Consider the following 17896-nt stretch of genomic DNA (forward strand, 5'->3'; position numbering starts at 1 on the left):
TTGTCGACTGAGCAAGATGGCGATGGCCTGCTCGAACTCCGTGCAGTCCAAAGGATCACACCAATTCATCAAAGGGTTTGGCGGAGGTTTGACTTCCTCGCACTCAGATGGTGGTGCTAGTTGTTGAAAATACAAGTGAATAGGGTGTGTGCGGGAACAAGCCCTTGGTTAGAGGCTGTAAAAGAGAAGATGTAATTGTGAAAGAACCTGTGAAAAGGTGAGAAGAATCTACTAGGAGAGAATAAAGGGTAGCATGAAAAGATTTAGGAAGTGTGGAGATATTCTGGGAAGTGTCGAGTTATTCAGGGAGATATTCAGGGAAAAGAGAAGAGGTGGAGATATTCTGGGAGTGAATCATGGATAAATCAATGGGATTTGACGCTTGATGTAAACTCTATAAATTGAGGCATAGCCCTAATGAGAATTTACTGGTTTTTGAGTATCCATGCCTACATTAATCTATTTATTAATTATCCACTAATTACATCTTAACTATTTGCTAATCACTTTGTTAATGATGTTGATTCTAGTGTATGATCCACCATAGCTCATCACAATGCTCAAATTTCAACATGATATCAGAGCCATGCCTAGAATCCATTAGATTTATGAGCCCATTATCTAATTAATTAGGATTAGTAAATAATTAGCAAATAATCAAAATTTTAGTTATTTTTCACTTCTCCCCTTCACCCCCAGCCAGTGGAGGAGTCCATTCAGCTTGCACACTCACAATTAGGGCAAAAGCTTCTAGCACATGGTAGCCAACACACTTGGCTTCAAGGTCATCAAGACGGCACAGCAAACCGCCAAGCAACGAAGGAGAATTCGCGATTTTTACCGATGCCTTTTTTCTGAGCAGTTCTTGACATTGCTACTTCATCAAATCAAATCTTTCTAATTCCTCCTAGCCCAAGGTGTATTCAAGCATGCTCTACAAGCTGGTGAAGACAGAATTCAGTTTCATCAAGTCCACAGTGAGATCCAAGCTCTTCATAAAATCTACAGGTGACTTTGGTAAAACAGAGATTAAGCTTTCAATATTTGGTCAAATCTTGTGTTTCTTGGCCTAATCCTCTACTAGACTCATTGCTATTGATGCCTTTGAAAGCATTTGAGCTCATTTGAAGTGTAAGGCACCAGATTTGGACTCCCCGCATACTCTATTTTTTGCACACAAAACAGAGCATTAATTTACTAATCAATAATTAATCAGTGCTAATCACTGTATTTTGGTGCAATTGAGGGTTCAAATTAACCATTAGGTATCTGATACAGATCCCTATAACTTCAGATTGCAATTCGGAGTTGGTTTGATACTCCAACCATCCTGTACAAATTGGTTACCCTTGATTTAATGTAATTTCTAAGAAAATTATGCTGATAAATTTGTGATAATCATCATTTTGCATTTAACCCTTGGTTAATGCCTGTAAATCTCACTCAAATTCAAGATTATTGATAGCCAGAGTTGCATTTGGAATGTGCATGAGAATGAATGCTATACGCATTATGTATTGGGCACATTGCATCAGTGTAAATATGGGATCAGACACTGCCCTTGTCCAGAATAAGGCAAGAGGTAAGACCTCCCGCATAAATTTGGGTTTGCATTGCATAATGATACAAAATAAACATAAAAAGCCCAAAGGAACTGTCAGCAAAACATTGAAACATGTTGCTCACATGGAGCAAAATAACCGACGGACGAGCTCATGGCCCCAGCCATGAAAGAAGAAGAAAATCTCTTTCCAAGAAGAAGATCCACACCAAGAAGATCTAAAGGAAGAATTGAAGGAAGACATGGAAACGAGAAGAGAAGCTGCCACAAGAAGAGAAGCTGCCCCAAGAAGACTAAAAGAAGACATGGACGCGTGGAGAGAAGCTGCCAGACAAGAAGACTGAAGACAAGAGAAGATGTGAGGCTCCAAAGAGTGAGGAGCCATGTAAAAATCTGAGAGAGAGAGAGAGAGAGAGAGAGAGACCCCACAAACCAATGTAACCTGCCCCAACAAAGTAAAACCACCTCTGAGCCACCGATGATGTAGGCCATGTGGTAGATAGATGTATGTGTGAGCACTTTAGTCAAGGTCGCGGGCAACTATAGTAAGCCTTGGACACATAGAGAGAGAGAGTGTCAAGGACTATGAGTTTAGGGACTCGAGGCACTGGTCGCAGGCTATCAAGTAAGAGAGAAACTTGATATAGGGTCCAGGTGTTGCTAAGATAACTTGAGGGGAGGTGTAGACACAAGTAAGGGGAGACAAACTTGGTATAGGGTCTAGGTGTACTAGGAGTATTCACTTGAGGGGAGGTGTTGAAAATACAAGTGAATAGGGTGTGTGCGGGAACAAGCCCTTGGTTAGAGGCTGTAAAAGAGAAGATGTAATTGTGAAAGAACCTGTGAAAAGGTGAGAAGAATCTACTGGGAGAGAATAAAGGGTAGCATGAGAAGATTTAGGAAGTGTGGAGATATTCTGGGAAGTGTGGAGTTATTTAGGGAGATATTCAGGGAAAAGAGAAGAGGTGGAGATATTCTGGGAGTGAATCATGGAGAAATCAATGGGATTTGATGCTTGATGTAAACTCTATAAATTGATGCATAGCCCTAATGAGAATTTGCTGGTTTTTGAGTATCCATGCCTACATTAATCTATTTGTTAATTATCCACTAATTACATCTTAATTATTTGCTAATCACTTTGTTAATGATGTTGATTCTAGTGTATGATCCACCATAGCTCATCACAATGCTCAAATTTCAACACTAGTGGGATCTCTCCTTCTTCGAGTGGTGGATTGGTGGGTTGCAGAGCTAGTGATGGGGGTGGAGGGGGTGTCGATGATGAAAGGTGTGTGGTGAGGCTGACATCAAGAAAAGGTGGGGGTTTGGCGGATGTGGAAGGTGTGTCATTTTGAACCAACAAGGAAAAGTCATAACTAATACATCCTAGTGTGCACAGATTATGTGACAAAGTGGTCTGAAATGGGGGCATGGATTTTGGGTTTCCTTTTGAACCAACAAGGAGAAGGCATAACGAATACATCCTAGTGTGCACAGATTTTGTGACAAATTGGTGTGAATAAAAGGTAATAAAGAGTGCCATGATGGAGGCAATGTGTCCTTGTTCATAAATGAGAACATTATCACAAGTTTTGATAGTCCTCAATGAGTTGGTAAGTGATCAAGGATCAAGTCATTGAAGAAGAGTCCAAAGTATATAAGATTCATCACAGAAAGTTCACTCCTTACTACCCTCGAGCAAATGGCCAAGTAGAAGTCACCAATAGGATCCTTTGTTCCATTCTTATTAGAAGACAAACTAGTAGAAGCATTGTGGTCTTACATGATTGCACATAAAGTAATAGGAAGAGAAACCCTTTTCCAACTTGTGTATGGCAGAAAAGCCATCTTCCCATTGGAGTTAGAGTTTCCTTCCCTAAGGGTAGTCCCAAGTGGAATTAGAGTTTCCTTCCCTAAGGGAAGCCCCAAGTGGAGTTAGAGTGACCAACTCTTAGTGAAAGGCTCAAAGATGAGGCATCCCTTATCAGGAAGGTATTGCATTTGGAGTATTTGGAGATGAAGTTTTCAAGATGTCTCTTTAGTGCATAGAGGGTACATAATTAAGAAGGAAATCTTACCATGATGGTGTTTGTTTTCTTAAGATAAAGGTTTTCAAAGAAGGATTGCTTGTCCTTGCTTATGATTCTCAATATGGCAAGTTCCTAGAAAAGCTCCAACAAAGATGGGACCATTTAAAGTAATTGAAGTGTTTTCAAATGGATCCTTAGTAATACAAGTGATGGAAGAACCCTTCCTCATCAATGGATACTACCTAAAGTAGAAACCATTAACATGAAATCTCATTGGCTCAATGAGGTGAGAGCATGGTTTATAGTTATGCCTATGCCTCTTACATAGAGATGGACAAGAGATGCTTATGACAAACTGCATGAAGTACAACAAGGATAAGCACTTATGGTGGATGATATGCTCAACCCCTAAACTCAGCTTAGGCCACCATGAAACACTGAGTTCACAGTAGAAGACCCTTCCTTGGCTTTAACCATGAGTGCAAATGGCTTATAGCTTGCCAGTACATCTTACATAAAATAGCCATGAGGGTTGTGGTTGATCTGGGGTAAACAATGGAGATTTTGTTATATCCTGTTCTCAAGCAGCTGTGGGACACATTGCCTATTGTAGTTGGGGTCATTACCTGTTACAACCGTGGTCGCCTCTTCCAGTTGTGGAGTAGCGAGAGCCAGGCGCTACCACCTCTTGGATAAGGGTCTACTGGTGGGCCACGTTGTTGCAGGCCCCAAGGAGTGGTGCAAGGGGGAGGCGGAAGCCTACCTACTACTGCCAGCTGTCACAATAGCAAAAACTTGCTTCTATTGCAAAAAGGAGTGAGGAAATCTTGCCAAAGCAAAAACAACTAGCTATCATACCAAGTTAGAAAACAAAGATAAGAGCAACAATAGCAACATGAGGATAAGATGAGCATGGAGAGATAGAGAGAGAGTGAGAGAGAGAGAGAGAGAGAGAGAGAGAGAGAGAGAATGTAGCAAAAAACTTTTTAAAATGATTTAGCTAAAAACAAGGTTTACAAGATCACCTTACTCCTCTCACACCATATGAGAGAAAGTTTATCCCTTTATAGCTTCTAGGCAAGGGTTTGCTACACACACACCTTATCTCTAACATGAGATGGTTTGATATGCACACACCTTATCTCTATCATGAGTATACAATTTCAACATGTATATAGGGGACCCTCCTTACAAAAAAAAAAGATATAGCATCTATATGATTTACATATAGACTAGGGATGAGAGCTAAGGCTAGATTCCTAGTTCATCCCACCAAAACATTAGCATTGTGATACTTGAGTTCTGCCCAAACATCATGATGCCCATAGGTCTATATAGAGTCCCTAAGTACATATAATGCACCAAGGTGATTCTCAAGCTTTTGGTCCTTGTACTACAAATCCAGAATGGCTTGTTGAGAGTCTTTAGCCAAGTCTTCATACAACCTATTGTGTTTGGCAACCTCTCTAATGTAAACCTTCTTAGCAACTTTGATCTTCTTTTGAAGGGAATTACTACACTTTTGCAAAGCTCTTGTTTTGTGTCGATCCCACTTCTCCCATTCCTTTTCTAGTCCCTTCATGTGGTTCCTAAGGATTTCCCTTGCCTACACAACAAATTCAATTCTCATACTAGGGACTGAAGACAGGTACAGGTTACTGAATACCCTTTGATTCCTTTGTAGCCAAATACTCCATAAGAATTCTGCTCTTAATATGTTCCATCTAGGGGAGGATCAATCAACGCTATCTCCAAAAACAACATGATTCTAGTTCAGCTCCTTTGCATAAATAGGTGAGTGGGTCTCCTGTAGTAAATAATTGCCTCTTTATGTTAACCCTGGGTCACCATAAGTCTAAATGTCCAGTCTAAATGTCTAGTCTGGAAGCGCCATCAAGGGGAGTTACAACAACAAAATCAGGCGGAGGAGTCTACTTCTTAGGCTCAAGCATTAATATGGTCCAGATTGAGCCTATTCTAGTAGAAGACTGTCCAACCAATGGCTATACTGGCGGGGTGACACGTTCACACGAGCCAGTGTCGAAAGAAAAGCATGCTTTGCCAAGGGAAAAGGACAAAGCTGCAGATTGGGTAGACCAAAATCATGTCCGGGACTAGGTTTTCAAGTCAGTGCAAGAAGCACAGGGGGAAGTCTGGAACAATCAATAGGTTCCCTCCCAGAGTCCAGTGTGGCAAGTCTGACTTTGTAGACAACAAAGCACAGTTACTCTTGTTGTTGCTTCTTCTAGGAAGCCTAACGAAGGCCAAAGTAAGAAGCAGTTTTGCGGGTGGATGGTGTGGGAATAATCCAAAATCCAAGAGGAATCGACAAAAGAAAAAGGAGGCCAAAAAGTGCAAGTACACATCGGGTGTGTGAAAGAAGTCCAGTTGAGAAGTCCAGTTGGACGAAGGAGGTTGGAAAGTGCCACTTTGCATAGGATGCAGGAAAGATGTCCAATTCGATGATACTGCACCAAAGAGGCATGAAGTTATATACAAGTCAAAGGAATTGGAAAGCTTCAACCAAATGGGGGATCAGACCCTGGTGAAGATAAGTCAATCAAAGCAAAATGATACTATCGTCCGACACTGTGGAAAGAAGAAACAATCCGGATGTGGAAAGACGACAACCTTTGAGTATGATCTCTCAAAAGATCTAAAGAATATAAAGCTGGATCAATTGTTGTGTCTAGTACCCAATTACTGGACATAGTTAATCTGGAAGCTTGTGTGAGAAGACTATCTTGTTGAGGTTCCAACCATAGTGGTCCATACTCCGGTAGACAAAGAGGATCAATCTGCTTTCAAAGTCCAACCAACTCTGTGGATTAGGATGAGGCAGTTCCAAAAGTAACAATTCAGATATACAGGGGAAGACCATCAAAGGTGTGGTTCTTCATGGCAGATCTAGAATAAATATTATCACGAATTCAACCTACCACTACAAACTGGGGGGGCATCTTGGAGCAAGAATTGGAACGATCTCCATTTCTCATCCGAATGGCAGATTAGCAAAGAGTGAAGCCGCTTGGGTTAATCCAAAACTTCAAAATCTAGATAGTAGGATATGATTTCCCAGTAGCTTTCATTGTGTTGAAGATGGAAGGAGTTGATGGATCTTACCCCATGTTGTTTTGGGAAGGTCTTGGGCTGAGACAAGCAAAGATTAAACACAATTGGGCAACCAATTAGATTACAATCCAGAACCGAAAGAAGAAGGTCCATGTATAGGAGGCATCCCATGATACGTTACAACAATCCGTTCGTGCAATTTGTGATGAAGGATTGGACTAGCTGGACTAGCTAGAAGGAGTTGATGTAGAAGAAGAGGAATAAATCCTTAACTAGAATCCAAATTTAGTATCACTCTTTGAAGTAGATGTGGATACAATTATTTCCCATTATATTTCAACTCCGGATATGGTCCAATCCCTAGCGTCCTAGAGAACTATCTTGGACGATGCGAGTGTACTGGAGGAAGTTCAAGCTCTTATCTAGGTAGAAGAAAATCATAAGAGAGCAATGAAGCACAGTTATCGGGTCATAGTAGATGAGCTGGAAGACATGAATTTGGGTGATATGGAGGATCCAAAGATGGTCTAGGTCAGTAGTAAGATTGATGCAAAGTTAAAACAAAACCTCCATAAATTATTAACATCATATGTGGATGTATTTTCTTGGAGTTATAAAGATATGAAGGGAGTTGATCCTCAATTTTATCAACATCATATCAAGCTTAAGGAGGATGCCGTTCCACTCAAGCAATAGCTGTACCAAATGAACCCCTAATTATGCAAAGTAGATTAAGGAGGAAATTGATAAACTCTTAAAATTAGGGTTCATTGGTGACTTAGTTGTTGCCCCGATAGTGATTGTACCAAAAAATAATGGAAAGCTCCACGTTAGTATGGATTACTAGAAATTTAATGTGAAACTCAAACATGAAATGGATTCTTTCTTAGATGGACATAATCAAGTCTTAATGACTCCGAATGATCAAGAGAAGACACCTTTTGTTATAGAATGAGGAGCATTTGCTTCCAATGTGATGACATTTGGTCTTAAGAATGCTTCAACAACATTTTAATGAATAGTTCAAGATGGTTTTAGTGGACATAATCAAGTCTTAATGACTCCGAATGATCCAGAGAAGACACCTTTTGTTATAGAGAGAATGAGGAGCATTTGCTTCCAATCATTTGACATTTGGTCTTAAGAATGCTTCAATAACATTTTAATGAATAGTTCAAGAAATTTTCTATGATTACTTGGTCACATTTATGAAAGTATTCTTGGATGATTTTAGTGTCTTTAGCAAAATGGTGGAGCATCTTCTATTTTTGGCACTATGTATATGGAGAGGAGTCAACAGCTCATCTAAGTCTCATCAATCTGACTAAATGTGCATTTGTAATCAATAGTGGAATCCTATTAGGGCATGTAGTGTAAGCTAGCCAAAATTGTGGTGGATTCCAAGAAGGTGGAAGTAATAAAAGCTTTAATGGCACCTCGTAATATCAAGGAATTACAAAGATTTCAGGGCCATATTAAATGGTATAATATATTCTTGTGGTATCTAGCGGATGTGGCTTATCCGATGTATCGTTTGACAAAGAAAGATGTTCAGTATGTATGGTCAGATGCCTATCAACAAGCTTTTTGATATTTACAACTAATGTTGGCAGTTTCCTCGATTGTTCAACCACCAGATTGGTCCAAACCATTCTGTCTTTGTTGATGTCTGAGATGTAGCAATTAGAAGTGTAATTATGCAAGAATCTGAGGATGGATGGTTCCGACCAATTTATTATGCCATCTGGATGTTGTTCAGAGCTGAAAAGAATTATTCTACTATGGATCGAGAAACACTCGGAATGATTTATTCAATGAAGAAGTTTTGGCATTATATTTTGGACAATAAGTTTACTTTTCATGCGAATCATCAAGCTCTGGTGTTTCTAGTCAATAAGCCCAATTTATCAGGTAAATTAGCAAGGTGGATGTTGACATTGCAGGAATTTGAATTTACTTTTCGTCATACACCAGGCAATCAACATGCAGTAGCCAATTTTTTATTCTACATTGACACTGGAGAAGCTTCAGAAGCTGTATATTAGATCAGTTACCGGATGTGGATTTATTCTAGATTGCAGTAGCTCCGGAATGCTTATGTTTTTAATAGAAGGAAATTTTCTAGAAGACATGAACAAAGATATTTAGAAGCGTTTAGCTCTTTGTAGTAAAACTTTCTTGGTAATTGTAGGTCGTTTGTATAAAATGGGCATTGACCAAATAATATGCCAGTTGTACAAGCATATGAGCAACAAGCTATATTGATGGAAGCACACCAAGGTGTAAGTGGTGGCCATTTCTCTGGAGAAGTAATAGGCCAAAAAATATTTCAGGCTAGATTATGGTGGCCTATAGTGATTCAAGATGCATGGAATATTTCTCGAGAGTGTGATGTTTGTCAGCGCCCAGCCAAGTGCATTGGATTGGATTCCAAACAATCCAGTGCTCTCGATGAAACCTTTTCAAAAATGGGGTTTGCATTTTGTCGGGCCATTTAAACCTCTAGCTCACTAAACTGGCAAAACAATAAATAGCCACATATTATTGTACCAAATGGGTGGAAGCCAAAGCATTAAGAGAAAATAAAGCTAGTTTTGTATAGCAAAGTTTCTTTATGAAATGATCATGACTAGATTTGAATTATGTTGACATTTTCTTAATGAAGTAATTAAAATATTAACTCAACACCATATGATTATTCATAAGAAGTCTAAAGTATATTATCCGCCGCAAGCCAATGGTCAGGTTGAATCTTCCAATTAAATCTTATTGAGAAGTTTTAAGAAAATGGTCAATGAACAGTGGAACAATTGGGATCAAAAGTTGTATTCTGCATTATGGGCATTCTAAACAACTTATAAGTCAGCAAGGACAAACACTGTTCTCCATGGCCTATAGACTGGAAGCAGTTCCAATGGAATTTGTGGTACCCAGCTTAAGAGTGGCGATGTCTTCTCGATTATCTTTCGAAGAATCTGAAGCACACTGATTGGAATAGTTATTAGCTCTAGAAGAGAAGTGGTTGTAGAGTGTCTAAACATCCGATGTCATCCAACGCTGGAGGAAGATGTGGATTGATCGAAATACAAAATTTTGATTTGTTTATGTTAATGATCCGGTTTTATTGTTTAATTCTAGGATGGGTCCACATTCGGGTATATTAAAGTTGTAGTGGATAGGCCCATACTGGATATTTTCCAAACTTGGCACCATCATATTTAAATTAGTGACACTGGATGGTATGAAACTACCAAAGCCTGTAAATGGTTACCAATTAAAGCCCTATTTTGGATGGTTACCAGAACTGGTGTTTGTCCTAGTGTACACTACTTCTATCGTGCATGTATCCACCATGTGTCTCAGTCCATGTTGTAGTCATACACTAGTTCATGCATTTCCAAACTGGGCCATCATTACCATAAAATGGGGGCGGCCTTTCTTTAATCTTCCTTCACTCACGTCACCACCCTGTTCTTTTGAATGTTTTGCATCTTCATTACTGTCATCATCATGAAATTGTGGGTAAATATTTTTGCCGTTTGGAATATTATTACCATATTTTAATGTTTTTATTACCTATTTTTCCTCCTTCATTTACAATCTTTTACTAGAGTTCATTTTTCAGTCTTTGCTTTCTCGTCTCTCTTTGCTTTCATAGTTTTCACTTCTTTCATTACATTCATCATCTTCTCAGCTTTCATCGCCCTTTGAATTCAGAAGCAGCAGTCATGGTTGAGTTTGAGAAACTCACTACTATTCTCAATATCAACTTAAATCAGAATAGAATCTATTGGAAATAGAATAAACTCTATTGGCAACATAATAGACTCTATTGGTATTCAGTTTGTCCTTGGAAGGGGCAGTGGAAGTTCCCCCAGCCAACAGAGGAAGATATGGAGTTGTACTTCGGCTCCAAAGGTGCAAGCAAAGAATAAAAGCTCAATAATCATCAAGAAGCCTATAACAGATTACATTTTTTATTTTTAATTAAGATGATTATCATGACCCATAAGGTAACATATATGTCCAAAAGAGCTATGGGTATTTATTTATATGCATCTACATGAAAATCAGTTACCTCGGCTAGAATTTTAAACCACCAAACTAAAAGAAAAACTGAAGAATATTGGGCCAAATTTGAAGACCAAGATTGGTCAATTCATTCAGATGATGCATCTGGAAGTTCTACAAGGCATGCAAGGTTCTCAAACAACTATTGCGGGTACATTCGGATTTATGAATGAAGACAAGTGTAGTAAAAAGAATCAGGTTCAAGAAAATACTGCTATAGAAGGAGCTTGGGAGGAGCAACAAAGAAAAGAATCTAACATGAAGCCACAATCCTTCTAGATTCAGCTGTACAACCATTTTCTTTTTTTCAGATATAGTAGATGAAATCAATCTAACAATATTACAAGTTTCTTGCAGATATTTGTCACAACAAGGAGTAGAAGCCACAAAGGAAGAGCTCCACAAAGCCAAAGAAGACCTACAAACTCTTTCCGCAGTCAAACAGAGAGTTCAAAACTTAGAAGGAGAGCATGCACATTTCAGGAGCATCATCAAAATGCTGGTTTGGGAGCTGTCATAAGAAAATCAAGATAAAGTGCAGATGTGGCAAGGAATCGAGAACTTTTGCAAAAGAAGTATACATATGCTGAGCTTGAGAGCCAACACCTTTTAAGCCAGCATATGCTCATGATGAAACAACATGAAGCTCAAGAAAAGGTAGATAGGACAACTCTACAACATGAAGCTCAAGAAAAGGTAGATAGGACAACTCTACAAGTTCTCCAAAGCAAAGTTAGTGCACTTGAAATGCGGTTGTGCAGAAGTTTATGAGCTATCAGCAAAATGAACCTCAAACTTATGAAGCTCGGATCCGCGCGAGCTTATGGACATCCTGTATGTCAGATACATACAAGAATTTAATAAGATCATTGAATTGACATGCCACCCAAATGCACTCCGACAATGACAAAATGATGATGATGATGAATCCGGTGCAAGCGGATCCGGCGGAGCAGCTGGACCATCTGGATAATCTGGTCCTGTTCAATAATCAGCCAAAGAGAACACATAGACAGAGTCTACAAGTAAAGGCAAAGGTGACCAAGCAATTCCTTCTACAATATATCTTCTTGATTCAGGAGCAAGTGCGAGCATTTCACCATAATGCAAAATAGTTCAAAAATGAAGCTGGAGCTTTAAAGCTGGCAAATCAACATATGGAGGAGAAGAATGCATAGCTGGAAGATGAAAAGCTCAAGATTTAGCTAGGATCAATAAATAGAAGGACAAAGTTACAGCTTATATAGAGCTCAAAGACACGGTGAAGAAGTTGCATAGAAGGACAAAGTTACAGCTTATACAGAGCTCAAAGACACGGTGAAGAAGTTGCATAGAAGGACAAAGTTACAGCTTATACAGAGCTCAAAGACACGGTGAAGAAGTTGGATGCATACAAGCTAGATCTTCAAACACTGCAGCATGATCATGATGAACATGTCAAAGCAAGTGAATACAAGACAGGTGAAATTTGAGGTTCAATGCAAGTGCTAGAGATGGAGATGCAAAGATATGAAATATGTATACTGGAAGCAGTGGTGGAAACATTGCACTCCAATAATTTTCCCCTCCCCTAAAATTTGCGATAGTGTGGAAAGTTGTAGCACAATTTAGCAAGGATGTGCCGCTACTGAACCTGTAAGTGCTGGAGGATCAACAACAAAGTGGAGAGTGACTAGGTTGATTTAAAATATCTACATAGAAGGGTCAGTCTTCCAAAGCGACTTGGGCAACTGCTGCCATTACCTGACTATATAGTCAAAGTAACCAGTCGGAAGCTGAGGAGAAGATATAAGATTATCAAGAAGCTGGAAATCCGAATAATCTAGATATGCATTCTCATTCTTATTCAAATTATTTACAATCTCAATTTCAGGCAAGCACATCCATCAACCCATATTATAGATATAGATTTGCATTCTCATTCTTATTCAAATTATTTACAATCTCAATTTCAACCTTATAGGCAAGCACATCCATCACCCCATATTATAGATATAGATTTTAGAAACCCTTTAGATAGAACTGGATTAGGATTTTAGGAGGACTTCTTTCAAGAAGTTATAGAATCTGGTTTTACCTATACTTATCCTCGTCATCAAGTGGGTTCATCTTTCATCCCCCGTAGGGAGGACTACCCATCGAGTGTGCCAGGTGTTAACCCTTAGTTATCCTTAGTCATTTAATAATTATCTTTCGAATAACTATGAGGATTCAACCAATATATTGAATGTATGTGACACTTTGTATCACAATTGTTAGCATCTTATGGTGCAATCCGCTTATGTACTCATTCATTCAATCAGAGAAGTAGTAATATATATGCCGTCTTGCTGATGGTTTTCCAATTACCTATCTTTTATTTATATTTGTTTGTACTTTTGTTTCTTGATGTTTTGTATCTATCATAAGTTAATATGAATAATTGTATATGTTCGGTTTCTGCCAACACTTTATTAGAGAGGTAGTAAAAGAAAAGGTGGACAATGGTTACACTTGGGGAATACAATAGATTCATACCCAAGAGAATGTGCTTTTTAATTTGTCCTTCAGCTTTGTGTAGTATCATCCACACCAAGGATTTTTTAGGTCCTACATCAGGCAACCATACATTTCTAAATTTAAAATACCATTGTTTTCTATCAAGAAGCACTTCCCATATTTCATTTAATTTAACGTGAAGGGGGGATCTATCTGCAGGGGGAATGGGGAAGATAAATTATCCTTTTTTTCCAAACCATAGTTTCTAGAGAGATTCCTAGGGGTATGCGGAGTGTCGTGTCAATGTTGGGTCCCATAGCTCCAATATGAGTGGCAAGAGGAGGAGACCCTCTCTATGAATAAAGTAAATTTCTTAAAGGGTATACCATATGTCCTTATGTGAGAACACCATAAGTCATCCCACCTGGCTATGTCGTTTTTAGCTAGAGAATGTGCCAACCTCTACTACTTATCTTCTACTTCCCTCTAGAGAACACCATAAGTCATCCCACCTGGCTATGTCATTTTTAGCTAGAGAATGTGCCAACCTTCTACTACTTATCTTCTACTTCCCTTTACTACTTATCTTCTACTTCCCTTTACTACTTATCTTCTACTTCCCTCTAGTGAAGGGGCCACCAAACTGAGTCAGCTCTACTTATTTTGGCTGAGTTGGGGATCCAATATTTTTTTAAAGAGTTCCATGCTCTCCATATGCTCTTGACTAGAGTGGATCCCACAAGTTTTATTGGGAATTTGCTAAAGAATAGAGTTGTGGTTGGGAAATTTTTCCATATGGGAAAGGCCCATTAAGGAGAATCCAGTCTTCATGTGAGGAGAGGAGACTCTTGGTTATCCATTTAGAGGCCATCCTATCTGCCAGGTCAGTTATATTAATTATACCTAGGTCCCCTTTGCATTTAGGGAGAGTGCAGATATCCCATTTGACTTTGGGGATTTTTGACTTTAGCAGGTCACCTGCCCATAGAAAGTTTTTGCATAGAGAGGTTATTTCTTTGAGAGCTTTTTAAGAGTCTCTCTAGCATGCTAAGAAGTAAATTGACATTGGTATTAAAAATGTATTGAGCACCATCACTCTCCCATTTCTCGATCTACTAAATTTGCCTTCCAATTTCTTTTTTACCCACTACCATCTTTGGTGCATAGTCACCCCAAATCCCATAGGGAGTTAGAGCAACTTGAAAATATTTCCTGTAGGAATTTCCTAGCAAAATTGTTGAATCAACCACTCGGGGGGGGGGGGGGGGTGGGAGATAAGAGTCTTTATACTTCTCTTTAGGGCATTCAAGGGACTTTGATAATAGCAAGTTGAATATCCCTCTGACAAGTATAGAGAACAAGGTCAGATCATCTGGTGAAGGAAAAAGGGGGAAGATTTAAGGAAAGCAAAGCTTGATAGATGCTAATATGTCTCTACCCATATATGCAACAACTTTTTGAATGTGAACTACATAGTCCTGCATACTCTAGAGAAAGAAGGGTCCAAAGTTACAGCATCTAGCTTTGGCTCTAGAGACTGTCTAACTAGATAGTGTCAAAAAACAAGTGACAAAAATTAGAAAAGAAAGAGAAGTGAATGAGGGAAAGATAGCCTCACAACCCCAATTTCTCTCCATCAAAGAGATTTTAAGAAGGGAAGAGGTAATCAACTACAACCACCTAAAATTGTTCTTCAGAGATTGGTTGGTAGGGAAAGTAGACAGACCTCCAAATTTGTCACATATTGAAAAAGAAAGCAGCTAGAGGTAATCCCCATGCTAATGAATGAACGAGGGGTTCATGTAGCCATAAACTCGCTTGAAAGACATGCATGTATTAAGAAGGTGGCTACATAATGCATACTGATAAAGGTAATCCACAAAAGGGGTGAAAAAGACACCTTGGCCAATTGGAGACCTATAGCAATGCTTTGTACTACATGCAAGTTTTTTGCTTATCATTTTTGGTAATGCCAGAGCCAAGGTTAGTATCAATGGTGCCTATCTAGTCCCTTAAATCTGAGGAGGTTAATAGAAAAATATTTTTACCATAGCTACAGATGGTTTGGGCTAGATGGTCCAACACTTCTGGTGAGCTTCAAGGTATTGATTTTCCCAATTGTACAAGTCAAATGTGTTTGCAAAAATTTGTAGATGATACAAATGGACTCATAAAATATTAGAAGGACTCCATTAAATCCTTTTGGAAATGACTTAATGTTTTTTGTATAGCTTCTAGCTCTAGTCTATCAATCAAACTTCAAAGAATCACTCCTCTCCAATGTGCAATTTGTTTTTAAACAAACATACACAATTCCTTTTCACATACTCTCCTATTGGAAATTCAGAGAAATAAACCTTACTTTTCTAGATTTGCACTATTTTCTTATGATTTATAATCAACATTTTTCTTTCTACCTTCAATTGCAACAAAAAAGTTTAGATTTCTAATCGACCCAAGTGTTCGCAGAGGCACATATTCTATGCACACTACTCCTCTCTCTCTCTCTCTCTCTCTCTCTCTCTCTCTCTCTCTCTCTCTCTCTCTCCGTCTCTCCACGTGAGAATATGTGTGGTATAGGCTTTACTTTTAAAGGTCTATATTTAAAAGGACATTCTTTCTTTCATTCATTTTATTTTTATAGGCTTTGTGTTGTATAGGCTCTAGTTCTCAAAGGGCATTCTTTCTCTTTTTTATTTTATTTCTATAGGCTTTGTGTCGTATAGTTTTTTTGGCCTACCCAAAAGGCATGGTCTATATATATATAAGGACATATATATAGTATTATATGTAATTGGGTGCCCGAAGTTGTTTATCCCCCCACTTTTGATTTTTAGAGAGAGAGAGAGAGAGAGATGCCTTTTATTACACCGATCTTTTTCTTGTTCATAAAGTCGGATTATATTTGTATCTATAATCAAAATGCTACATGTAAATGATGGGTAAAATAATTTGCAAAACCACCCACCTCTATCCTCCACCCACCAACTAATATGCAAGCCCGTGAATTTTTCAACTTGTTAGCTGAGGAAAACTAGTTCTTTCCTCTTTGTTTAAAGTGGACCTTGCATCATGAAGAATGATAATTTATGGTGATGGCCATTTCATAGCCCTCGGGTTTCACACTAAATAAAATTCCTAGATTTAATGGGCTTATCTCTCTTACCTTGCATCATGAATCATAATTTATTTTGATGACCTACCCTTAGATTTAAAATTAAGCAAAATTCCTCAATTGAATTGTCTTCTCTCTCTCTCTCTCTCTCTCTCTCTCTCTCTCTCTCTCTCTACCTTGATGAGATTAAAACTTTGATTGAGGTGTCATAAAACTCTTTCTTTCACACTCTATGCTCTAGCTCTTATTTTCTCTTGACTCTTTTGCTCTCTCTATCATCTTCATATGCCTCTAAGAAGGAAAGGCTCTTTCTCTCTATCTTTCTCTAGACTCTCTCTTTCTCTTCTTCATATCCAACCTCTAGGCTCTCTTTCTAGATTTAGTATATCCTTATATCTCTCCCTTTATACTACTTAGAATTTAGAAATATCAAGGATATATCATTTAGGAAAACTAAAAGAAACAATCAATCATAAAGGGAATAGGTATTTGACATAAAGTCAGTGCAAGTTCTTTCTCTACTATAGTCCTGTGAAAGGTTATAGTAGGCTATGGCTACTATAGTCCTAAGAGAGGTTGTAGGTTGTAGTCTGGGTGAAACTTAATGAAAATCTAGATCCACACTCAAACCTTTTATTCTCACTTTTTGTCTCTTGGGCCCTTAAATAAAAGAGATATCACCCTATTATTTATTTATGGCCTAATGCCAAGATTTACGCTCACCTAGCTTCTCCCTCATCCACCAATGAAGAAAAGAGCTATCACCCCTTTATTAGTAATCTCCTTGTCCGGTCAACACCCTTTAAGAAGGTGCAAAAATTTGTTGCGAGCTGCCCCATTAGAAAATGGATGAATTAAAGTTCAAGGTTGGTGCACGACACAAGAGTAACACCACCACTCACTTTCACCTTTAGAACCAAGGAGACATCATCTCTTAGGCATGCCTTTAATTTTTTTTCAAAAAAACATGAATTATATTGAAAGAAAAAGAAAAAACTGACCATATAGTCTATCCGTTGACTGGTTACATCAAAGCTTTTTTAAAGAACCTAAACTTCATAATTTTTAAGCTAGCTCATTTCTCACTATAGTGAGGCTGAGAATATATTTTTGCAATTCTGAATCTTTGATCAAGAGGTCCACTTCTTCATCTGCCACTAGGCCATCTTGAAACATTTTCTCTTTTTGAATCTCACTGATTTTTTCTTGGAAGTCTTTGGCTTTGTTCATCTGTAGCATCTCTTCCATGGCATTCTTAGTATATTGCGCTTCACATGCTTTCATGCTTGCTTTATGCAAGGTTTTCATCTACAAATGCAAATTAGCTCTCAACCCATGCATAAAATTTATATGTGCATTCTTAAACAAATAGTTATTTCTACTTATCCCCAGATAGCCCATAGGAATTTGTCTCGTATGATATTCCATAATTCTACATGGCATTTAATTTGGTGGTGGTGGCCAAGAAGAATTTCCTACCACGTGAGATCCCAATTTTGTACCAGGTATATGCACTAATTCTGAAACTTAATAGCTTCTTTATTGTGGGCACAACCTGTAAACAAG

Source organism: Cibotium barometz, chromosome 41 (assembly GCF_041138505.1).
Source record: "Cibotium barometz isolate CiBa-2024 chromosome 41, ASM4113850v1, whole genome shotgun sequence".
In the NCBI taxonomy this organism is placed as follows: Eukaryota; Viridiplantae; Streptophyta; class Polypodiopsida; order Cyatheales; family Cibotiaceae; genus Cibotium; species Cibotium barometz.